An 11,261-nucleotide genomic window follows, 5' to 3' on the forward strand; every position below is an offset into this window, starting at 1 on the left:
AGCCCCGGCAGGCAGGACGCCTCCGGTGAAATGGCCAAGTCGACCGCGCGACCCACAACCCGCCCGACTGGGGGCGAGAAGGCGCATGGAGGAGGACTCCGTCCCCTAGTCGGCAGACGGCCCTGGGACAGGGACGTTCGCCAAAACCTCCCCAAGGCCGCTTTCCGTGACCGAGTCGGCCTCCCCGCCTGTACTCGTCCCGGCCCGAGAAACGAGACGCGGGGTGGATCGGGACCAGGCGACGCACCAGGCCGGCCGGCGCTGCATCCTCCCTCCCCCGACCTGACCTGACCTGGACGAACGCCTCCCCATCGCCCGCCCCCGCGAGGCTGATCCGTCCGGCCGGTGAGGAGGCCGCTTGTCGGGCGCCACCGGCTGCCCGGCATCCTCTTATATAGTGTTCGAGGAGGTCGACCAGGTGGCCCGGCCGGGATGGGGGGGGGGGGGGGTGCGGGGGGTGGTGTCCCGGGCGGCGGGGGGCGGGGGGGTAGGAGGGGAGAGGGAAAGGTGGGCGGGGCGAATGCCGGGGGGGGGGGGCGGGGGTCGGCGCGGGGCGGGGCGGGGCGGGAGTTGGGGATGGGGGAGGGGCGGGAGGCCGTCTGGACATGGAGGGTCGGAAGAGCGGTGGTGACAATGATTTTCATTATCATTTAGAAAGAAGAACGTGGACTTCTTTAGAGGAGTCCTTTGAATAGCTTCTCCATTTAGTTAACATACATCCAAATGGAGGTCGGGAAACTTGGGTCCTGTTAACATATGGATGGAAGTGGAAAGAACTATCGCGATGACCGTCCTTGTGTTTCTTTTATTTTTTCTTTCTTCCTTCTCCCCAAAGCCGCCCCCCCCCACCCCCGCCCCGCCCCGCCCCGCCCCGTCCCGTCCCGTCCCGTCCATCCATAGTTGTAGGTTCCAGTGGTAGGTCTTTCGGGTTTCTGCTATGTGGGCTTGAAGGGCGATGCTGGGTCTGGGGCTGCGCCCAGGATCCGAACCGGTGAAAACCTGGGCCGTCGAAGCCGGGGGTCGGGGTGGGGGCGCGTACTTGACCGCTCGTCCACGGGCTCGGCCCCCGGCCCTTGTTTTCTAGGGAGAGAGACAGAGAGACCCGATCCATTTTCTCTTGGCCTCTAAAGCGTGTGTGTGGTCGAAAGGCGACGGAGAGAGGGGTTCTGGTCCAGAAAGCCCCGACCGCGCCGCCGCGGGGATCGGTCGGTCCCGCCCGAACCGTCCGAGTCGGAAAGGAACGGACAGCTTTCCTCCTTTGGGCCCCTGACTTGGGACCAACAGGGGAAGAGAAACAGGCCTCTCTCCCTCACACCCTGGCCCCTTCCCCCAGGACGCCCTCCTTCTAGTCAGCCCGCCTCTGGCTTTTCCACACGCCGACGACCGCTCGTCGGCATGGACCCACCTTCCTTGGGGGACACCACCACACGACTCTCCCACTCGTCTGCCTGCCTTTCGTTGGCGTCGCTGCCAAAGGCGAGGGGTAGGGGTGGCGGTGGCAGGGACGGCAGGGGCCCAGCGGCTCTCTGGAGGGTGAGGAAGTCTTGCTGGTTCTCCTAGGTCGGTGATCTTTCTCGATCTCCACACACATTCTTCGTTTGGGGAGCCAAGAGACGCCCTCTGAGGAATCCCTATGGCCAGGGTCGATCACTTACTCGCTCACTGCCTCGGCCTCGGCCTTGGCCTCTGTCCACCTTGTCTCTCTCCCTCCCTCCCTCCCTCGTCGGTCTCTGTGTGTGGACGTCTAGGTGGAGGCGAGGCAGGGAGGCCATCCACCCACCCACCCACCTCGTGGTTTACCACACGCTCTACACGGAGGTAGAATTCCCATCCCACCGAATCCATCCTTTCCACGGGGCACAAGCCAGTGGCCTTCGGGAGTCTCCCTCCCCAAGGTGGCGCATCCGTCACGGCTATCTATTTCCAGAAGGTTTCCGTTTCCATCCCCTCCCTCCGAAAGAAAAAACGGCCCCACTCCCGGATCTGCCTCACCACGACCACCACCACCGCCGCCATCTGCTGTCGCCCTCTAGGGTTGGACCGTTCTAGCTCTCTCCTCTGTGTGGAATCGCAACGTAGGTCGCCTTGGATGTCTGGCACCTCTCACTTAGCAGAAGGTTTTGGAGGCTCAGGCTGGGCCACGCTTTGGCCCGGGTCAGTGTTCCGTTCCTCCGGACGGCTTCCTCGTTTTCCACGAGAAGGAGCCGTGAAGACGGAAAGGAAGGGCGGATGGATGGCTTCTCCCGTGCTACCGAGTCCCTCTCCCCTTTTCCCCAAAGCGTGAGGGGCGGTCGACAGGATCTTCTCTGATGACAAAAGTCAGAGGCACCCCGGGTCAGACACCGTGCGAGGCGTTGGTGTGTTCTCGAGACGAGAACACGTCCCCGTCAGCGTTTCCTGTCGTTCTCGTTCCGAAAGGATTCACGCGCCACCCCGTCTCCCTCAAGGTCTTAGGGCTGTCGTGCTCCGCAGCCGTCACGTGTCGTGGATCCTGGGCACCACCACGCCACCCCGCCCCCGCCCCCCGCCATAGCTGTCGATCGCTACGTGGCACGCCTACGTTTGCCCAAAAGAGCAGTCCGATGGACAGCGTGGGTGCTTTTCCCAGCAGGCAGGCAGGTGAGAGTCACCCCTCTAGAAGGTTTCCAAGCCCCGTTCCATTCTCAGAGGCAGCTCCTTTGGCCATCAAGGAGGCAGGCGATGGGGGTGGGGGTGGGGATGGGGATGGGGCCGGGGCCTCTGTCCCTCTGTCGCGGTAGAAATGATTGGGAAAGGAGGGACGATGGGCGTAGGTCAACCATCCTGGGCGGTGGTGCTTTGGGAGCTTTTTCTAGAAGAAGGAGCGAACGGCCTTCCCTGGGAAGGGAGGAAACCAGAGGAGGTCCCCCTCAGACCGACCTGACACGAGAAGGACACTCTCTCTCTCTCTCCCTTTTCTTCCTGACTTGAAATCAGGAGACAAAACTCCCCTGCCAAAGGGGCCCTCCCGAAACGGGGAGTGAGGAAGACCTCCTTCTCTTCACGGCTGAAGTTCTCCCTGCCTTTCCTGGACGGGAAGGATAGCACCTACGCCCGCTGCCGTCGGCGACTTTTAGTCCACCTGGAGAGGAAGAAATTCTTTCCCGTGGCCGAACCCTGGCGGTTCGTTCGTGCTGCAGAGGACGTGGCCCTCTCTGACACACCCAGGAACCTCCTCGCTCCGGGTCGCTCCGGGTCGAGGAGAGGAGTTCTGTTCTGTGGTTTAGAATGGTGCTTAAAAAGGGACATCGCTTACAAAGGGTCCTCGTCCCCCTTCCTAAACGGACGGCTCGGCTCGGAGGCGTGAGATACGTTTCGCATCCTCCTCGTCGTCTTCACTCAAAGTTTTATTGGAGTTTTGAAGATTTTATTTTTTGTCTTTCCTTTTTCTCCCCAAAGCCCCCCGGTACATAGTTGTGTGTTCTTCGTTGTGGGTCCTTCTAGCGGTGGCATGTGGGACGCCGCCTCAGCGTGGTTTGATGAGCAGTGCCGTGTCCGCGCCCGGGATCCGAACCGACGAAACACTGGGCCGCCTGCAGCGGAGCGCGCGAACTTAACCACTCGGCCACGGGGCCAGCCCCTTACTGGATTTTTAAAACAACTCCGGGGGCCGGCCCGGTGGCGCAGCGGTGAAGTTCGCACGTTCCGCTCCGCCGGCCCCGGGTTCGCCGGTCCGGATCCCGGGCGCAGGACCCAGCACCGCTTGGCGAGACACTCTATGGCAGGCATCCCACCTGGAAAGTAGAGGGGGATGGGCACGGATGTCAGCTCAGGGCCAGTCTTCCTCGGCCGACAGAGGAGGATTGGCGGCAGATGTTCGCTCAGGGCTCATCTTCCTCAAAAATAAAATAATAAATCGATTCGATAAAATATCAAATAACACAACCGCGGGATCACGACTTAGAGTCACCATTGGCCCGATGATGCCACTCCCCACCCCCCCCACCCCCCTACCCCCCACCATTTGGAGGTGCCGTCAGTGGGATTCGTTCCTGTTTGTCCATCTTTCTTCCTCTTTTTTTATTTTTATTTTTTTTAAAGACCGGCACCCGAGCTCATTGCCAATCTTATCTTTTCTTTTTATTCCTCCTCCTTCTTCTTCTTCTCCCCAGAGCACCCCAGTACCTAGTTGTATATTCTCTTTGAGGGTCCCTCTGGTTCTGCCGTGTGGGACGCCACCTCAGCGTGGCTTGATGAGCGGTACCGTGTCCGAGCCCAGGATCCGAACCTTTGAAGCCCCGGGCCGCTGAAGCGGAGCGTGCAAACTCAACCGCTCGGCCACGGGGTCAGCCCCTTCAGAGGAGGAGGAGGAGGAGGAGGAGGAGGAGGAGGAGGAGGAGGAGGAGGAGGAGGCAGGCGCTGTGTGAAGTCGCCAGTGAGTCTGTGGAAAGAGACGGAGGATTTCCCATGGGAAGCTGGGGCGGGGGACACGGACCAATGTCGTGCGAACTTGAAGGTGAATGATCAAAAAACCCACACACGCCTAGAGCAGCGGGTTGCCAGTTAGGAGTTTGCTTGCCGGGCCCATAACGCAGGGCTCATCGATGAGCCAAACCGTCCGTGATCCTCAAGCAGTCTAGTAGGGTTAGAGAAAGGAGGGGGGCTTTCTGCCCCAGACGAGGCGAGTTTCTCAGACAGCCACCCTGCCCCAACATCTTCCCTCCCTGCCTCCCGGCCCTTGGCGGACTGCGGCCTAAGGGTGGGGGAATTGAAGAAAGCCGTTCAATGGAAAAGAGCCCGAGGCCATGGGAGAGAGCTTCCTGCACTTGAATGAAGCCCTGACACCAGGCCCGTCGGAATGAATGGGCCTGACCTCCCCTCCCCTCCCCCTCCCAGGCTGGCGAGTCCCACCGACTCGACTCGGCAGTGGAAGGCTAGGGGTTTCCTCCGAAATGGTGAACCGGCCCCCTTGTCCACAGGAAAACCACACACGGCTACAGCCTAGGCAGGATCTCGGGCCAAGTCGTCAGGGTGGCAAGATGATGGTGGATGAGAGGAAACTTGTTCTGGGACCGCCCCGCCCCCCATCGCCTCTCTGGCTGACAAGAGGGCTGGGGAGCGGTGAGGGTCAGGGGGAGAGTGGGGGCGGGGCCGGGACAGGGACCACCGGGCAGTAGGACGGGAGTAGCCCTGAGGCCTGCCTGCCTGCCTGCCTGCCTGCTTCCTTCCCTGCCGGCGCAGGGCTGAGAGAGGCACGGGGCACGCTGGCTCCTGCCCCTTCACTCATTCGGGAAGCCTTCTGTTGTTGCTCCTGAGGTGCCGGCTGCGGTGACAGACAGAGCAAAACTCCTCTCTCTGTCTATTTCTTCAAAGGCCCGAGTCTGAGCTACGACAGATTCCCCTGTGGCTCGACCCGCAACCTCCCATCCTGCCAGACCAGACCCCTTGTCCAAAAACCTCCACTGGAGGAGCTCTTTCACCTGACCCGGAAAGGAAACACCAGCCCTGCCTCAGCCTCACACCCACCACCACCACCACCACCACAACCATCCCCCCCGCCCCACTCTCCTCCGGACCCAGATACCTAACAGAGAGAACAAAAATCCAAAAATCCTGCTGCTCTCCTTCTACCGCCTCCACTTTAGAAGAGTCGGTCTCCCCGAACACCTCAGACTCTGTGACTTCCCGCGGCCTCCCTTTCCCCGTCCCCATGCTCTCCCCGGACGGGCCCCATCTTACACTCGAACGACAGCTCCACCGCTCGGGGCAGCTAGACACGATGTCCCAAAGTGGCCCAGACGGTAGCCTGGTCGATTCCAAAGGACCCACACACGCAGTCGGCCATAAACGTGGTGTGGAGATCGTGGACGTTCGCGGGCCTCTGATGAAATTGCTGCTCCGGGGACCCCGGCGTCTAGGACCCGTCTTCTCCATGTTCTTCACACTGTTGCTCCTGGGCCGGTTATTCTCTTCCCTCTCGCTGACCTTAACGTTTTGTCTCTGCCATTGAATTTTTTTTTTAAAGATTTTATTTTTTCCTTTTTCTCCCCAAAGCCCCCGGTACATAGTTGTGTATTCTTCGTTGTGGGTTCTTCTAGTTGTGGCATGTGGGACGCTGCCTCAGCGTGGTCTGATGAACAGTGCCATGTCCGCGCCCAGGATTCGAACCCACGAAACACTGGGCCGCCTGCAGCGGAGCGTGCGAACTTAACCACTCGGCCACGGGGCCAGCCCCTCTGCCATTGAATTTTGACTGTGCGAATGTGACTTGCCGCTGTAGGGCTGCGTGGATCTCTCAGGCATCCTGCTGTGCCATGCGGGGGGGGGAATCCTTGGTGGGTGGGTCGATAGACGTCCCTTTGGTTGTCCCCTGGAGGGGAGAGACAGAGGGGACGACTCAATCCACCACGAACGCTGATGTCGCTCCGATAAACCTGTAGCGGTGATTCTAGTTTATGGCCCGTGTCCTGAAAAGAACTTCCCGAAGGGCCAGCCCGGCGGCACAGCAGTTAAGTTCGCACGTTCCGTTTTGTCGGCCAGGGGTTCGCCGGTTCGGATCCGGGGTGCGGACGTGGCGCCGCTTGGTGAGCCACGCTGTGGTTGGCGTCCCGCCTATCAACGGGAGGAGGATGGGCACGGATGTTAGCTCGGGACCACTCTCCCGGGGCAAAAAGAGGAGAATTGGCAGCAGGTGTCAGCTCGGGGCTCGTCTTCCTCGAAAAATAAATTAATTAAATAAATAAAAACAACTTCCCAAACCTCTCTGATAACTTGAAGCTTTGAAGTTTTGCGAGGTGAAATCAGGTGATAAAAAAGTCCACGGACGGGGGCAGCCCCGTGGCCGAGTGGTTAAGTTCACACGCTCCCCTTCGGCGGCCCAGGGTTTTGCCCGTTCAGATCCCAGGCACGGACACGGCACCGCTCGTCGGGCCGTGTGGAGGCGGCGTCCCACATGCCACAACTAGAACGGCCCTCAACTAAGATAGACAACTATGTCATGGGGGGGATTTGGGGAGAAAAATCGCGGGGGGGGGGAAACAAAACGGAAGATTGGCAACAGTCGTTAGCTCGGGTGCCAAACTTAAGACAAAAACAATTTCCTTGACGATGTAGATCATTTCCGAGTAAGATAGAACCTGAGACGTGAGTGGCTAAATAGAAGTTTATCTACTTTGGGTTTGTGAGGATACGGAAACGAAAAGACCTTTGGGTCTATCGAGGAACACGTCTCGTGCTTTATTAAAAGCTTTGACAGGGGACGGCGGCACGGCGGCATAGTGGTTAAGCTCCTGCACTCAGCTTCGGCAGCCTGGGGTCCTCGGGTTCAGATCCCGGGCGTGGACCTCCACCGCTCCTCACTCCGGGCTGTGGTGGCATCCCGTCCGCAAGATCAAGGAAGTGGGGCGCAGGTGTTACCTCGGGCCCGCTCTCCCTCAAGCAGAAAGAAGAGGAAGATTGGCAACAGGCGTCAGCTCTGTGAGGGCCGATCTTCCTCACCCAAAAACTAAAGTGAGATGAAATCAAATAAAGCGAAGGAAGAGATAAACCTATGAAATCCCATGTTTCTAAAAGTGGCCAAGTGTTTAGAAATTGGCCAAGCGACAGACTGCTCATGGGAAGGACAGTTCCTAATTGCTGACTTCTTAGTTTTCACCAAAATTAAGGTTCGTGAGGGTTAAAAATTCTACTTAACGAATGCGATGAAAGCCACTAGGCCGGCCCAGTGGCGCGCTGGTTAAGTGTGCCTGTTCCACTTCGCCGGCCCGGGGTTCGCCGGTTCGGATCCCGGGGGTGGACGTGGCACCGCTGGGCGAGCCACGTGGTGGTAGGCGTCCCACATATGAAATAGAGGAAGATGGGCACGGAGGTTAGCTCAGGGCCAGCCTTCCTCGGCAAAAAGGGAGGGCAGCAGTTAGCTCAGGGCTCATCGTCCTCAAAACAAAACAACACAAAACAAAACAAAAAGCCACTAAAAGTGAATATGGGAAACATCTTTGTGTTCAAGGAAAGTGAGATGGCTGCCTTCAGGCAAGAGGGCCTAAAAAGTAAAGATCGTTTTGTCTGTGAAAAGGTGATCACGGGGAAAAAAATCTGAGAAAAAGGTCTGTTCGTGGTCAAGTGGCCTAAAATTGGAACGAGTGGACAGATAGAAATGGCGAGCGATAGGATCTATTGGAGTCTATGAGGAAGCCATTGGGTGTCGGCCTAATTCGGCCTGACAGTGTTTTTCCAAAAGGGCCTGACGTGGCCGTCGAGCACGCATTGCATCGTAGATCTGCTTTAAACATTTCCTACGGCAAGAACCAATGCCCTTAAGGGAAAGGAGCAGCTTCCCCGTGCTCGGGCCTTTCCTTAAGGAGAGGCATCTTTCCTTAGGCTAGGAACGGATGGTTGCGCTCACCTTTGACCATCCGGCTCACCTGTGACCACCCAGGCCCAGACAACAGACCTGCCACCCAGCGGTGTCTGTCGATCGCTGTGCTGACAGAGCAGTGTCGCGACTATCGTCCAAGGGACCTTTCGATCCTATGTGAAACGTCCTCTCTGGGGGTCTAGAAGCACTCTGTACACCCCACTTCCCGGGCGCCCTTTCTTCCTTCAGGAAGAAAGGCCCCGGGCCACAGTCCTTACATCTTAGGTCAGAATAAACTCACCCCGATTTTCACGGATAGATTGGTTCCGGATTATTTCCATCGACAGAATGGAATCAAGTCAATGAGTTTCAAGATCGGAGGGAAGCTGATGCAAAATCAGAATTGGTTTTTCTCGCTCTCGAAAGGATACTTTTCTCTAACTTCTAGTCTCCTCCTGATAAAGACATTGGAAAAGGTTTCTCTTGACCTCTGAGGGAATCGACACCAAAGACAGAGATCCTCCATTTTGTCAGAATGATTTCCTAGGCCTCTAACGGAGGAGGCCTCCCTCGGACGGGAGCTCAGCTTTTGTTTTGCAACAGTTTTCCTCTCTCTGCTTGCCTTTAACATCTCCTTTCCCGTTCTTCTTTTTGGAAGGGAAATACGTGCACCGCTGGGGGGGGGGGGGGGAAGAATTTTCTAAATGACCAAAGAAGATCTACGACTGTTGTTATTTTGGTTTCACGGAGCAGTTCCACGTCCACATTTACCCCATTTTAAACACCCACACACACTCACAGCACGGCGCTGTGAGGATGTCCCGGGGAACTCGATTTGTGGAGGGAATGGCTGTGAGGTCTCTGCCCCCAACCCGCACCATTTGGGTGCTTCTGCTTGTTGATGAGGACGGGAAGCCCTGCTGAAATCCATATTCTTATCACCACACGTGAATCTGCACCCATGCTCCCCCCGTGTGTCATCTTTGGGCTTTGCTGTGGCCCCGTGCGGAGGGAGACCCGTTTTGTCTTGTAAACTTTTCAGCGGCCAAGCGGCTCGGTCCTTTCCTCTACGACTTGTGGGCTCTGTCTGTCCGTCTGCCTTAGAAAGACCCTCTGGGCCGGAAGTGACAGGCTGCACACAATTCCTGACAGACTGCGGACAATTCCTCCGTCGTCACGGTCCTTCTCTGATGACGTGCATGGTTTCGGTTTGACAGCGACCCCCACCCCCCACCCCGCCCTGATTTTCTAAGTCCTCCCGGGACCCGGGAAGTGCTCGGGCCGCTCAGGGAATCGGGGGCCGGCAGCCCCGGCCTGCCCCGTGGCATCTCCGGGGACTTTTCCACCCTCTGTCCGCGTCAGCCAGCCGGCAGCCCCGGCCCGGCCCAGGAGTCACGTGGGGAGTCTGTCCCCTTCCTGGCAAGCCCACCCACCCCACCCCCCTCCCCGCCGATTTTCCAAGACCTCCTTCTGCGCCCAGGGTTGCCCTGTGCTGCCTGGGAGCTCCGAGGTGGACATCCTGGGGCCTCGCGTGGTGACCTCCCGGCCGCCCAAGCGGGCCCAGAGAGAAAGAGAGAGAGAGACAGAGTCAGAGACAGAGAGACAGAGAGACAGAGACAGAGGTAGACAGAGAGAGACCTGACCCGGCGGTGGGCTCAGGCTGTGCACTCTCGCTGGCCGGTGACCCGGTTCCCTCCCGCTGACCCCTCCGCGCCGGTTGTTGGGCGCCATCTGGCGGCCGCTTACAGAGTGGCCCTCCTCCGGAGCCCCGGCGACATGAGCAAGGGATGGGACTTGCAGGACATCTGTGTGGTTTCCAGTGTGGGTCTGTGTGGAACAGAGCTGCTAAGAACATTCATGCCCCGGATTCTGTGTGAATGAACAGGAACGTGGCCGCAGCCCCCACCCCGCCCCCCGCCCCAGCCCCCGGGAGTGGCGGGAGTGGTGCCCTCCAGACCACCCTCGGGTTGGATGCCTCCCTCCCTGGAAGGACTCACGGGACTCCACAAAAGCTGACTTCCTGGAGGTCCAGCGGAGACCCCCAAGGCCCAAGGCCCCCCCCACCACCACCACAGATCACTGTGGAAGCCTTAACGACCCAAGGCTCCAGCTACATACAGACGCTCTTAGGAGGCAAGATACACCAAGGGCTTATGTAGGTTGCCACTTTCGGTGGTTGTTTCCGCGGCGTGTGAGTTTTGGAACCCGCCACGCCATTTTTCACAGAGGCCATACCGTTTCCCTTCACCACCAGTGAGGCGTGAGTGACTGACTTGGCTTCTCCGCGACCTCACTAGCAGTTTGATCCTGTTCCTGTATTTGGAAGAAGCCAGTCTCACCCGTGTGTCCCCACAATGTCTCCCTCTAATTTTCTCACTTGCTTTTCCAGGGAACAGCTCACATCTTTGCATGCGCTTATTGGTCATCCATGCGTACCTCCTCCTCCCCAGGTGAAAGTGCCTGCTCTGTCTATTGGCCTTCCATTGTATTTGTATTTTTCAGTGTTGATTTCCCCCGGGTCTCCACTCCATTGTGGGGGTTTTTTGTTGTTGTTGTTTTTTTTTTTTCTGCTTAAAGATTGCCACCTGAGCTAAGCCTCTGTTTCCCATCTTTGTCAGTTTCAGAGGGTAGATTTCTCAGTCTTGCTCTTTCCCAAGTTCTGCACGCCCTTGTGTGTGTGTGTGTTTTTTTTTTTTTTTTTTGCTCAAATATTGAACCTAAGCTAGCATCTGTTGCCCATCTTCGTCAGTTTGAGAGGGTAGGTTTCTCAGTGTTGCTTTTTCCCCAGGTCTCCAAGTCCCTCAGTGTGTGTGTGTGTGAGTGTGTGTGTTTTCTTTGCAAGATTGGCACTTGAGCTAACGTGTGTTGCCAATCTTTGTCAGTTTCAGAGGCTAGATTTTTCAGTATCGCTCTTTCCCAAGGTCTCCACTCCCTTGCTCTTTTCTTTTCT

Source organism: Equus caballus, chromosome 1 (genome assembly GCF_041296265.1).
Source record: "Equus caballus isolate H_3958 breed thoroughbred chromosome 1, TB-T2T, whole genome shotgun sequence".
NCBI classification, from domain to species: domain Eukaryota; kingdom Metazoa; phylum Chordata; class Mammalia; order Perissodactyla; family Equidae; genus Equus; species Equus caballus.